We start from the raw sequence: 14,422 nt of genomic DNA on the forward strand, positions 1-14,422 counted from the left end.
TTGTACTCTACAAATGCCTCTTTAGAACTAGCATTAAACAAATTACAATCTGCTTTACAAGGTACCAATCGAATGTTAAATGAGATAGGTTTAAGTATTTCCCCAGCCAAGACTAATATTTGTATTTTTAAAAAAGGCTCGTTTAGGAGATCTATTTATTTTAGTTTCGATAATTATTCAATTAAAGTAGTTAAACATGTCAAGTATTTGGGACTCTGGTTGGATAGCTCATTAAGATGGGGTAAACATATAAATGAAACTGCACAAAAAGTTATGAAATTCATAAATGTACTTAAAATTTTATCGGGTCCAGGTTGGGGACTACATCCAAAACACTTGAGACGTTTATATATATCTATTATCCGTAGTAGAATTGACTATGGCAGCTTTTTATTCGACAATAGTTGTCAATATAAACTACTTAAATTGGATAGAATACAAAACCAAGCATTGCGTATAGTAGGTAGTTTTATAAGAAGTACTCCCATACACGTAATGGAAAGCGAACTTTGCCTTCCACCACTTAGTGTCCGTAGGAGATATCTAGCTAGTAAATTCTTTTTAAAGTCAAAGTCATTTCGTGGTAACAAAACTGTTAATGTATTAGAAAATCTGTCACTCTTTGCCGGTGGTAATTATTGGTCGAATAAAAAGCTTCCGTTGTTAATTGATATTTATTCTCAATTTTGCTCCGTAAAAATTCACTCAAGTGTGCATTGTGAGCTGTTTTCTTTAAATACCTGGATAAGTAACTTTGATATGTCCCACATCATTTTTGATTATATACCTACTGTATGTCAAGCTAAACGTCATTATAATACTCATCATTTAAAATATTTGTGTATATCTTACATTCAAGAACAATATATAGATTACTATAAAATATTTACTGACGGTTCTAAGGATAGGTACTCGGGAGGTGCTGCCTTTTTAGATCCTTTACAACAATGTTATATGAAGCTTAAGGTTGATTCAGATATTGCTATTATGCATATTGAATTGATTGCGATAGCAGAGGCCTTGTCTTATATCCAATCAATTGACGGTGATAAGTTTGTCATTTTGACCGACTCTAAATCCGCATTGCAACATTTGGCTAGGCTCACCTCTCACGTGCGAGGTATTCTGATAGCCTACGCGATATATGAAACAATTTTAAAACTTCAATCTTCAAAAACTGTATGCCTTCAATGGATCCCGTCTCATATTCAGTTGGAAGATAATGATAATGTCGATATACTAGCCAAACAAGCATGTGTTGACGGAATTCCCTTTGGTATAATGCCACTTTACTCGGACTATTTTAAGATTGCTAAAAGACGATGTTTTGAATTGTGGCAACAGTATTTTGATAAAAGGTCTAGAGAAAAAGGAATTTGGTATCGAACTATCCAACCAGAGATTTCTAGAGTTCCGTGGATTAATTGTGATCTGAATAAGAACTTGATTACCATAGCTCTAAGGCTGCGTTCCGGACACATTCCATCGAATAAGTTTTCCTTTTTAATGAAAAAACTTTTATCGCCAAATTGTAATGACTGTGGAGTAATAGACGATGTGTATCATATTTTGATGGAGTGCGTCCGAAATGAAGTAACCAGAAATAATGTCCTAATCAAATCATACGATATTGGATTATGCAACACTATTCTCGCCGATCCACTGTCCGATAGAGCTAAAGCAATATATAAGTTAGTTTTTAGTTGAAGTCATTGTATGTATCCATAGTTATTTTATTAGGCGATATAGTCGCTGAGCGACAAAGCCTTTAAATAAATAAAAAAAAAAAAAAAAACTTATTATTTGCAGTTGGAGTATTAACTGAATCTGGGGATCAAACGGCAAAGTTAAGTTTGTCACGTTTGGACTTATATATACTTAGAAGATAAGTACAAGCAATGAAGTTTTACAAATAGACGCGACATACACTAAAAAAATTGCACATAAAAACAGCGCAGTATTTACTATAATCACAGCCATAGCGGCTCGCATTGATGCAACCCGAGTGGGCCCGAGTGTGCCCGAATGGGCCCGAGCGTCGACCGCCCCGTCGCCATGACAGTCGAATAAAATGCATTTACTACTTAAAAAAATAAGTTAAATAGTGTATACTTATTACTAACGTATGAAATTAAATGTTTTTTTCATTCACAGCTGGAGTATAATGTGTACATCGTCTAAAAACACAGGAAGGCATTTTATTTATAAAAATACAAAAAGTTAGTAAGCCGACTAGCCGCAACAATGGTTGGAGATTAACTAAGTGAATGTCGGGCAATTACCTTGCTTTCGTCTTGTCAGTATTGAGCTCGGACAACGTATCTATGTAATAAAAACATATTAGCGTACAAGTTTGTACGGAACCCTCGGTGCGCGAGTCTAACTCGTTTTCATTATATCTAATGTAGATATGAATTATCTCTAATTATATTAGGCATGTCTGGGTTACGCAGGTCCATTTTATCAGTTTTATGAAGCCTAAAATTAATCTATTCTAATAAGCAAAATCATTCAAACAAATGATAATGATTAAACAAGGTTTCGCTCGCGGTTTGACCCGTTTAAAAGATATTTTACTATTAAAGTCAGACTGCGGACATTTGTCTCGAACAGGAAGTAGAAATGGCGGCGTTGTCACAATCGGCGATTTCTTTCAAGACCTTTGTAATAATTTTTTTGTCAGTCACAAAAGTAAATAATCAAATTCAATACTTTACACGTCTATTTCAATTGGAGTATGTAATCTATACTATTATATAAAGCTGAAGAGTTTGTTTGTTTTAACGCGCTAATCTCAGAAACTAACGGTTCAAACTAAAAATTATTTTTGTGTTGGATCGCCCTTTGTTCCTGGAGTGCTATAGGCTCTATATCATCACGCTATGAGCAATAAGAGCGGAGCAGTAATGAAACATGTTGCAAAAACGGGGAAAATTTATTAGTTTTGAGAGCTTCCGTTGCTTGCGCTGCGTAAACGGTTAAAGTTATGCAACAATGACGTACGACGGGATCGTTCCTCTTAAAAAGTTCTGCAAAAATATAAAACAAAGTGCCCCGCTACATCTGTCTGCCTGAACGTGTTAATCTCAAAAACTACCCAACATATTAAGATGAAATTTGGTATGGAGACAGTTTGAGACCCTGGGAAGAACATAGGCTCCCGGGAAACTACTATTTTTATAACGGAAAACTTTAGCTTGAAAAACTTTATAACGCGGGCGGAGCCGCGAGCAAAAGCTAGTTTATATATAAAAGTCAACCTTTTAAACTTATGTATTAGTGAAGAAAATCGATTATTGACGGCATAAAAGTTTAAAGGCGATTGGAATTTTTGACTTATTAATTTGTTATTGTTGTATACTGTACTATTTTTATATAACCACAGCAAAGTGACCTCACTGCACCTGATGGTAAGTGGAGTGGGGTCCAATAGAATGTCAACTGACGAGAGATGATACTCCTCAGCAATCGACACAATTGGGCCGGTCTTTTGGAGCCGGGTATGTACAGGTTGAGCCCTGTGGCTCGGGGCATCTAAAGAATTCCGCCACGGTATCTCCTGCCTGTCGTAATAGGCGACTAATTGGGGCTTAGAGAGAGTCGCAGGCGAGCAGTGGGGGGCTGCTCGCTCGACTACAGCGACTCTGAGGTGGACGACAATGCGGGCAGTAGGTCTCCCGATGTTGTAGACTCCAAAGGAGTCATTCAGCTTGTGGGGCATCTTAGCCCCTTCAATTCGAGAGGTGCCACAATGCGGTATCGCGCTGGGACGGTTCCGAGCAGCTATCTTAGTGCAACAAGATACCCTGGGGCCGTCCCGTATGCGCCGAAGAAGACCACCGCGGGTTTTGGTTGGTATGCCGGAGGTATACAGGGGTTAGGGACTCGGTCCAACGCTCACTCGGATGATGCTATACTCCCGAGTGTCGACATTGGGCCGTAAGACCGGTGAAACCAACATAACCATTCCACTGACCCTCCGAGTGGTGGTAGCGATAACGCGTTTTTTCCCCGCGTAAAAAAAAAGGGTACATACAGGTTGATACCCGAACGCGACACTACCGTAGGCCACTATGGCGGGTTTTAACACCTTGTGTACGGTTTTCAAGTATATCCTAACATAAACATATTCACTTCTAAACTTATAGGTTTTATCAGCCTCGGTGGCGTAGTTGTATTGCACGTCCGGTACAATAGCGCTCTGAGGTCCTGGGTTCGAATCCCGGGTCGGGCAAAGTGATATTTGGGTTTTTCTGCTCAGTATCAGCCCGGAGTCTGGAATTTGTGCCCGATATGGCGATAGGCTCGCCCCCTATCACATCATGGGACGGAACATACTTGGCGAAAAGTGGGTGCCCTAGTTGCGCCTCTGCATACCCCTTCGGGGATAAAATGCGTGATGTTATGTATGTATGTTATGTATGTACATTTGATATCAAAGTTACTCAACGTACTACTGGGAATATAGATAAAATACACTAAACACTTATTTACAATCACTCATCTTCAAGGAAACGTTGTATCATTAAACAAACATGGCAGTGTTGAGTCTAGAGTCTGTAATGAGTATAATAGAAAGTTTTCTCATATAAACCACAGGCTTACTTACGTTAAAAAATATATATTAGATTGTGAAAAAAAGCGGCGATAGCCTAGTTGGTAGTGGAACGAACTGCCGAGACGAATGTCCGCATGAAACCCAAAGGCACACATCTCTAACTTATTCTAATTAATAATAATAGGCCCGCAGGGGCGGCTTTGTGGCGAGTCGACGGTGAGTGGCACCGCGTTCCCTGATTCCGTGGGGCTAAATAATACCCCCTGACCCTTGGCTTGACTTAACCGGCCGGCTAGGGGTGGAAGTCGCAAGAGCTAAGAACCTCAGCTCCAGGATGGAAGTGCTCAATCTGCTTAATAGCGAGGATACCTGTTCCGGGACGCGACAGTGACTCGCGATGGTGAAAACGGTGCACACCTCTCGACACTCTTAAGCCCCCTACACCGGTGTTGGATCCTTGGCTTACGCCGCTTATGAGATGCTCATCTAGTGGGGGGCAAGTCACCATCTGTCTTGAATAAATGAGATTGAGACATTTTACTTGGCAGGCGTCCCGTTGTCTCAATCAATAGCCCAGCAACCAGTCCAGCTAGATCCCATCCATAGACTCAGTATAATTCCCATCTTTTCTGCAATAGTCCCTGCACCTTGCAAGCGCTGTCTTTGGCTGTATTTCCTCCATAAGTACAGACAGAGAGAGTACTTGCAAGGTGTATAAACCGCAGCTAGAGTAATGTATCTTAAAGGGGCCTCTACGTGTTGGATCCATGTCCCCACGCAAGCCTCCCAAAGGGCCTTTGGATTTAAATACATACATACATACATAACATCACGCATTTTATCCCCAAAGGGGTATGCAGAGGCGCAACTAGGGCACCCACTTTTCGCCAAGTATGTTCCGTCCCATGATGTGATAGGGGGCGAGCCTATCGCCATATCGGGCACAAATTCCAGACTCCGGGCTGATACTGAGCAGAAAAACCCAAATATCACTTTGCCCGACCCGGGATTCGAACCCAGGACCTCAGAGCGCTATTGTACCGGACATGCAATACAACTACGCCACCGAGGCAGTCATTTAAATATGTCGCGCCAAATAAAATCATTCCCTCACCGTATAACGAATATTCGATTTCTGAACGTATCGAACGATATTTTTATACGTACGTTTTTTAGTTGCTTCTCTTCAGAAAATGACATATCTTTTTTTTAATTCATAAGAATTACATAATTTTGTTTATTATTCTTTGTTTTTTTATTTTAAAAATAATAATAAATTATTACCTCACCCTGTTAATCATTCCCTTATTTTTTTAAATATTTATTTTTAAGAGAATATAGACAAAAATATGTCAGACCAAGACTTCTAAATAGATCTCTTCAAGCTACTTTATTGATTTGATAAAAAAAAAGAAAATTTCATTAAAAAAGAAATTTTAATAATGTTTCAAATTTTGAAATTTCGTAGGAAATACCCGTATGATGCCGTTGTTGACATTTGTAACATCTGAACAAACATTTACAATCCTTGGCGCTGTGAGACGGTTTGAAACAATGGTTACTGCGTTCCGTGTCTGCAAGTTGTGCGAATTTATTACATTTGTTTATCGAATGATCACCCAAACAAAATGAATCGAATGAATGAATGTAGCGATATCTGAATCACACTTCACGCATATCGCTACAGGTAAATGGGGAAAAGATGAACTGGCTTTCTACTTAGAGACAGAATTATCGGTGTTATTTGCAAGTCGGGCAAAGTGATATTTGGGTTTTTTCTGCTCAGTATCACTCCGGAGTCTGGAATTTGTGCCCGATATGGCGATAGGCTCGCCCCCATCACATCAATGGGACGGAACATACTTGGCGAAAAATGGGTGCCCTAGTTGCGCCTCTGCATACCCCTTCGGGGATAAATGCGTGATGTTATGTATGTATGTATGTATGTATTTGCAAGAAATACTGTGGTTTTCTTCTGAAACTTCGAATTATTCGACGGTACGCTTTTAAGTGGCTTAGCTTTGTCTGAAGGTCTTCCTACATCAGGACTAACCTGGCTACTCGAAGAAAAATGGTTATCTTGAATTAAAGCATCAGGTCGATTAAACAAAAATAATTTTAACAAAAAATTAAACCGCCTTCAAAAACCACTGAAAACCAAAAAATAATTTCACATAACAGGTATATATTGGATACCAATTTTGGAGTCGGTGCCTAATTAAAATTGCTAGTTAAGCTATATTTGTTGCATAGTCCATCTGAGAGCTAAATATCTTTCACATCAATTAAAAGAAGTAGGTTTGCGTTTACTACTAACAAACATACACAGTGAAAGGTGTAATACCAAGCACATGTATGGTGTTTCATCTTTTTTTTTCCTATTTTCGGGGCATTGAGTGTAATATACCCACATTTGACCAGCTATATGTAATAGGGAAAGAATTTGGGTAGTGTACTGTTCACAAATTTAAATATTTCCTTAATAGCTTCCATTTGCTGTGCTGCGGCGGTGTGTTCATCTCCGGTGACGATCTGACTTGCTGACTTTGTACGCTGGCAGAACATTGTTTTCGTATATTAGTTAATGTATTTATCTAGCTTAACTAGTAATTTTAATTAGGCACCGACTCCAAAATTGGTAACCAATATATAACTGTTATGTGAAATATTTTTTTGGTTTTCAGTGGTTTTTGAAGGCGGTTTGATTTTTTGTTAAAATTATTTTTATTTTTTGCTTTTTTGTGTTAGTAAAAAATAGACCGTCTCGATGGCGTAGTTGTGTTTCGCTCACGATACGACTATCGCGCTGAGGAGTTACACCTCTGAGTACCCCTGAAAAGGGAAAAGGTGTGATGCTATACATATGTATGTAAGAAGTAGATTCAAGCAAACCTAACGCAAAAACACAACTGACATATTTCGATCATAGTGCGACTATCGCGCTCAAATGTTACGCCTCTGCCTACTCCTGGCGGGGAAAAGGTGTTATGCTATATGTATAAGTATGTGAGAAGTACACTCAACCAAAAACTTCGATTTAGTTGGCGGCAAATGCGTGCGAATTTGAATACCTTTCGCTCTCACACATACCACCATCACGCGAATTATTATAGAAATAATTTATGATTATAAACAACGGTTGCGAAACATGTTTGATATATAAATAGTTTCTTCGATGTCGACTGATTGCTATGTCATAAATCCAGGATAATAGGCGAGATACCACGATAAAATTTCCCCGGGCGCGCAAATATTTAACTTTGATCCCGGATCCCTAGAGAGAGGTATATGTACCGGGGAAAGAAATTCAGAAAGTTAACGTATTGGGGCTGAGTTTGAAATTACTTTTTCTTACTTAAAATTGAATGATATAAATTGTGAGGGTGACCGTCTTTTTTGGGTCGTTGTGAAGAAATGCAATTATGTACAATTAGACACTCACGGTTTTATCGTCAAAGGGGTAGGCAGAGCTCTCTCCGCCGTGTATGTTTCGTCCCATGATGTGATCGGGGCGTGTCTATAATCATACTGGGCACAATTCCAGATTCCGGGTTGATGGTGACTAAAAAAATCTAATATCACTTTGCCCGACCCGGAGATCGAACCCAAGACCTCAAGATTATAGTCGTACCGCAATACAACTGCGCGAGGTAGTCAATGCCATCGTTTATAGATTTGTGGGTCCTAATTTAGAATCTCTTGAATATTTATGTGTTACTAACACGAAATTATTTTTAGGTTTTCGTTCCTCTAAAGGAACTATAGGATAACTTTGTTGTCCGTCTGTATATTTCTACGTTCGTCTATCTGTGAAGACCTTTGTCTCTGGAACTTGTGGAGGTATCAAATTGAAATTTATACCAAACTAGATTTTACTCATCTGCGATAAAAAAAAATGGAGCCTTCATTTTAAGTTAGATCTCTAACAATATATCGGTGAAAACTGCATTTAATTCCATGCAGTAGTTTTTATGTGATGCGTGTACAAATACATACGTATTTGTACGGGGGGGACTGAGACTGTCGTCCGAAAAATCAAAGTTAAAATATGTACCTACATTTTACAATTAAACAAAATTTTAAATTGTTCGAGCTATTGACGGTTCGATCTACGCAGAATGAGCTTACAGTGGCTCGAAGTCTGGCAGCCGATCTTTTGGGTTCCGATATAATTAAATGTAGAACAGGTTCTCGGACTTGTGCAAGTTTCTAACCATCTTTTTTTTTATTGAAATTCGGATGTTTTTTAATTCAATAGCCTCACGAATCATCCTAGGCAGGAATCGGTGTTCTATGGCAAGGAGTTTTGTTTTAATATCTAAAATTCGCGTAAACATATTAGATCATATAATTGTAAAAAAAATCCTACTGCAATCTTTGCTTTTACGTACCACAAAAGTTCAAAGAAATCTCATCAACATATATATGGATACAGTGTCACATAAAGGCGAAATCCATGTGTAAGAAGTAACATGCTTTATGCTTTATAAAGTCTGTTTAAAGGCTATTAACTTAGTACATTAACTTTCGTGCGATTTATATAAAGGTGAATTCGTGAATGACTGCAAAATTGTATTTGACTAACAATTTTATCTAGCTTTTGCTCGCGGTTCTACGTTAATTCGGTTTAGAGATTCCTTATGTTTACGCGAATGTTAGACATTAAAATTAAACTATTTTTCGGATTTTATCGCTTTTAATAATAATAATATCAGCCTTGTATTATATACTGTCCCACTGTTGAGCACGGGCCACCTCTACTACTGAGAGGGAATAGGCCTTAGTCCACCGCGCTGGCCTAGTGCGGATTGGTAGACTTCACACACCTTAGAAATTCCTATAGAGAACTTCTCAGATGTGCAGGTTTCCTTACGATGTTTTCCTTTACCGTTAAAGCGAACGATAAATTCGCAAAGAATACACACATGATTTTTTTAGAAAAGTCAGAGGTGTGTGCCCTTGGAATTTGAACCTGCGGACATTCGTCTTGGCAGTCCGTTCCACACCCAACTAGGCTATCGCCGCTTTTATCGCTTTTATATGTAAATTTTCTCCCGACGTTTCGAAAACAGACAGAATAGAGGATTTTATTTTTAAATGTGTACAGATATCATTGCAGCAAGCCTCTTATAAAAAAAAAACATTATTAAATAAATTGTCAATCAACTCCGACTTAACGTCGCGTCGGACTAACTTTAAATTATTTTACTTAAACTGGAGTGTCAATGACAACGAAGGTTGACGTGTGACATGTATCAACATGTTACTGACATTATTTTAGTAAATATAAGATCTGCCTAGCGTTGTAAATTGTATTCAAAGTAGGCAATTAATTTTAAACTTACCTCAACCATCGTTCAACAAAAAATATATAAATAAATAGTATGGTAGACTAATCATATAGATAAAGAATGAAAACTATTATAATATATAAAAAAAAACGTGGAAGTACATACCTACTTTTATTGTAAGTACGTATAAATTTTGCATATCGTTAAAATATGTAAAATACAATGAGCAAGCCGACGTGGTCAGTCATACGAAAAAAAAGGACGCGAAACTGAACCGGCTGGCCAGCGGACCACTGCGTCGGCGACACACTTTTGCTTGCATTTTTCTTTGGATCGGACAGACGTTCAGAGTCCTTGCATTTCGCTAGCTATATTTTTATGTTCTTGTTTTTTTTTTATTTTGTTTAAGGCCGGCGTGGTGGACTAAGACCTAATCCCAATCAATATTAGAAGAGGCCCGTGCCCAGCAGTGGAACAGTATATAATACAGGGCTGATATTATTATTGACTATTATTTATTATTTTGACCTTGGCAAAACCACGTTAAAATCAGTCATTCTGCGTTTCAAATGATTTACTTAATCTAGCTGCAACTTACATATAGGTTTTACTTTAGACATAAGCTTTTTAAAAAGAAGACACGAGCAGTTTGCTTTTATCGTATTAATCAAAGTTTAAAAATAAAACCGAATTAAATTAACAATACGCATTGAAAATTTAAATTTGATTTATAAATAATTCGTATTACAATGAAGAATTATTATAATGTATGAAGAGCATACCAATATAAATGATTTTATATTTAAATTAAATCCATTTATTATCCTTCAAGTATTCAATTTTACTGGTGTTGTGTTCCGGTTAAAAGGTCATGGTAGCCAATGTAATTACTGGATATAAAGGACTTAACATCTCATGTCTCAGGATGGCGAGTGCAGTGGAATACCAAATAATACGTAATTCAAGGTGTTGGATGGTGTTTTTATTGTTTATGGGTAGCCGTATCGCTTACCATCAGAGTAGCGGCAGGCTCGTCTCGTCGTTCAAAGCAATAACAAAAAATATTATACAAGTACCAAGCGGTTGCCAGCAGCTCTTAGAGCGACTTTAATGAGCATGATATAAAAGACCTAGTTCTGAGGTATTTTAATTCACGATTCCGTTTACTTGGACGACAAATTTTTTCCAGTTATTTCGTTTTAAAATAAAACTACTGAACTGAGTTTAATAATATTTTAATGGCATGTATGTGGTAGTATATCTTTCAAATAAAAAAGGCTTTTTCAAATCTGTTATTAAAGGACTGAGTTCTGAGATAATAAACAAATACACTCTTCCTTCTTTGAAGTTAATGAAGTCTATTCTTATGAATTACTGTTTGTCAGCAGTCAGCACCAATCATATATAGGTGTGTCGCGTTCCGGGATCAGCCTGTACATCCGGGTGCAACAGGCCGGCATAATTGTGTTGACTGCCGAGGGGTAATCATCCCTCGTCATTTCATTGGACCCTCCGCCTACCATCAGGTGTATTGGTGTCACTTTGCCGTGACCGTAAAAAAATCATGGCTGTGTAGGATACAAGCTGTCTAAAGTTTATCCCCCTTATTCATAGACGTTATTTATCTAAGGACGGAGCAATGCTGTGATAACAAGTCTGTTTCTCAGCTTTGTTTATCTGACAGCTTGCTAATCACAACGGCCCTATGTCTACGCACTGCGAAGGCTGTCGTATCGTCAGCGCTGAGAAACAGACTTGTTATCACAGCAATGCTCCGTCCTTATACAAAAAACGTCTATGAATAAGGGGGTTAGATTATTTATTTATTTTTCACCTTTAATTAAAAAATATTTAACGCACTCGGTCTTGACTTATTAAATTACAATTCAGTCTTGCTTATAAACTTGTTTTAGCGCTAGGCGGAGGTTAAGAATTGCTTAAATAGCTGTCAAAAAAAACCGCTGCCTTAGTTTAAACCTTATTAAAAGGCAAGATGGTTTTGATTTACAGATCGAGTAAATTTGTGTTCGAACTAAACATAGTTTTGCGAATTTGTAACACGGAAGTCATCAAAAAGTTTGCGAAAGCTCACGAATGTAGACTTCGACAACATGTGAACATTGAGTCACTCAAGCTACCTACTCGATAACACGAACCTTGTGCGAACACTAAAAAGAACTAAGCCTTTCGAACTAGTATAGTCAAGTGTAGTACATAATTACTATGAACAAACAATAGTGTAAGTGCTAACTGCTAAGTATATATAACACACCAACAATGTGTTTTTATATGTTGCCAGACTCTAAGAAAGTGTACATTATTCTTAGTTGAAGTAAATTTAATAACCTATAAAATTAAGTTAGAATTGTATTGCTTATGAGTAATAGACCAGATTGTAATTTACTGCTAAGAGCCCGGTTCTTACAACAAATGAAAAAACTCTCAAAATCGAATTGAATATTGAAATTGGGGTTATTTATTGAAAGCTGATGCTCGGGCAACGCCGCGAGCGTCATCTAGTATTATACAAAGTGGTGTGATGTACCTAAAGTGGAATTTGTCGTACAAACAGATTTCACACTAAAACAAGTTAATATATCAAGTGTTTGAGCTTCCAGCGTGTACGTGTTAATCACAGTTAATCGATGCCGGCTGGCCATTGAGGGCGCGACAGCTGCGATTTCTGAACGACTTTTTGTCGTTGTTTTTAAAAACTTGCGATTATCACATAAAAATTACCTGTATATTATTCAAAAGTTAAGATTATTCCTGTTTTTAAAGCTATAGTCGTTGAAGAGAGTTGAGTGAAATGAAGATGATGGTATTTCCGTCATACGTGAAAGTCCGCCTGGGTAGGTACTACCGCAATGTCTATTTCTCTTCTATTTGACATTGCGGTGACTACACACTGCTGTATGTAGTCACTGTTTTGTTCTGGTTAGAAGGACATTGTAGCCAGTGTAAATACTGAACATAATAAAACTTAATATCCCATGTCTCAGGATGGCGAGCGCAGTCGAAAACCAAACAATACTTTGTGATGCAAGGTGTTGATGGTGTTTCTGCTGTTTATAGGCGGGTGTATCGTCAACCATCAGGTAAACGGCAAGCTCGTCTCGTCATTCAAAGAAATAAAACAAAATAAAGATGAAAATACATATTTTTTTATTATTACAATTTTTTTAGGTACTTCAAGTTGTTGCGGCACTTTTTAAACAGAAAAAATCTGGTGATTCTCTTATTTATTCTTGCATTTATATAATAATTTTCACGTAACCGCACTGTAATTAATATTCAATAATAATATCAAGACTGTGTTATATAATGTCCACTACTGAGCATGCGCCTCTACTACTGAGAAGTTTAGCCTATTCCACCACGCTGGCCTAGTGCGGGTTGGCAGACTTCACATACCTTCTAAAGTTCTCAGGTCTCTTCACGGTTTTAATAATATTGCCAATAATTTCATATGCTTTGAGAAGTCTTAGGTTCTATGTAGTTTCTGCACGATTTTAATATTCCCAATAATAAACGGAAAACACAATCGATGCGACAAAATGTCGAGCAGTGAATGGCCAGCCTCTCCATATTTACCGACATCAATCTCCGTCAAGTGATATTAGTGTAATTTCTAGTAATAATATATAACTATGAACTGTTAACCAATAAAGTTTCAAGTACACGTCATGTAAACCATTTCATATTAATCTAGCTTTTGATCGCGGTTTCGCACGTGTAGAGATTTTCCGGGATAAAAGTTCCGCAATAGATTTTTCCGGGATAAAAGTCCCGCAATACATTTTTCCGGCATAAAAGGCCCGCAATACTTTTTCCGGGATAAAAAATCTATGTCGTTTTTACCCTCTTAAACTATCTAAATACAAAATTTCATCGAAATCCTTTCAGTACTTTTTAGGTTTACCGTGCAAACAGACGCGATAGGGGCTTTTGTTGTATAATTATAAAATGTAGGTAAATATTGTAACTTATGACTTTGCGGATGACCAACACCTCAGTCCCCCCGTGACCACGAAGGCTGCAGTCATCGAAATTTCGGAAGAAAATTAATATATTAAAACCGCAATAAATTTGAAAAATAGTTAAATTTAAAAAAAAAACTCTTAGTTGCTGTCAAGATTAATTTGCCGCATCTGTCAACAAAAAGTTGCCTCAACCTTAACAGTAACATCCCTTCAATGCTGAATACCAATAAACATAGTCGTAAACATAAATTCGCAAATAAATATAAATTTAACATTATCACGTTATATATCAATTTGTTCGATTTGTTCCCGTACATATTGGATAATAAAATGTATTCAGTATGTACAGTCAGCAACAAAAATAACTGAAGAAATTCAAAACAAAATTACTTGATTTTTTTTTCTCTTTATGTAAAAAGTAAACTGCTAAGGTGGCACAGTTGTATTGTGTTACCACAACAGCTTTGAAGTGTTGGATTCGAATCCTGGATAGGAATAAGTGACATTGTTTTCTGTGCTCAGTATAATTAGGAGTCTGGAATTTGTACCCGATATAACAATAGACTCGCCTATCACATCATGGGATGGAA

Source organism: Manduca sexta, chromosome 5 (assembly GCF_014839805.1).
Source record: "Manduca sexta isolate Smith_Timp_Sample1 chromosome 5, JHU_Msex_v1.0, whole genome shotgun sequence".
Classification (NCBI taxonomy): Eukaryota; Metazoa; Arthropoda; class Insecta; order Lepidoptera; family Sphingidae; genus Manduca; species Manduca sexta.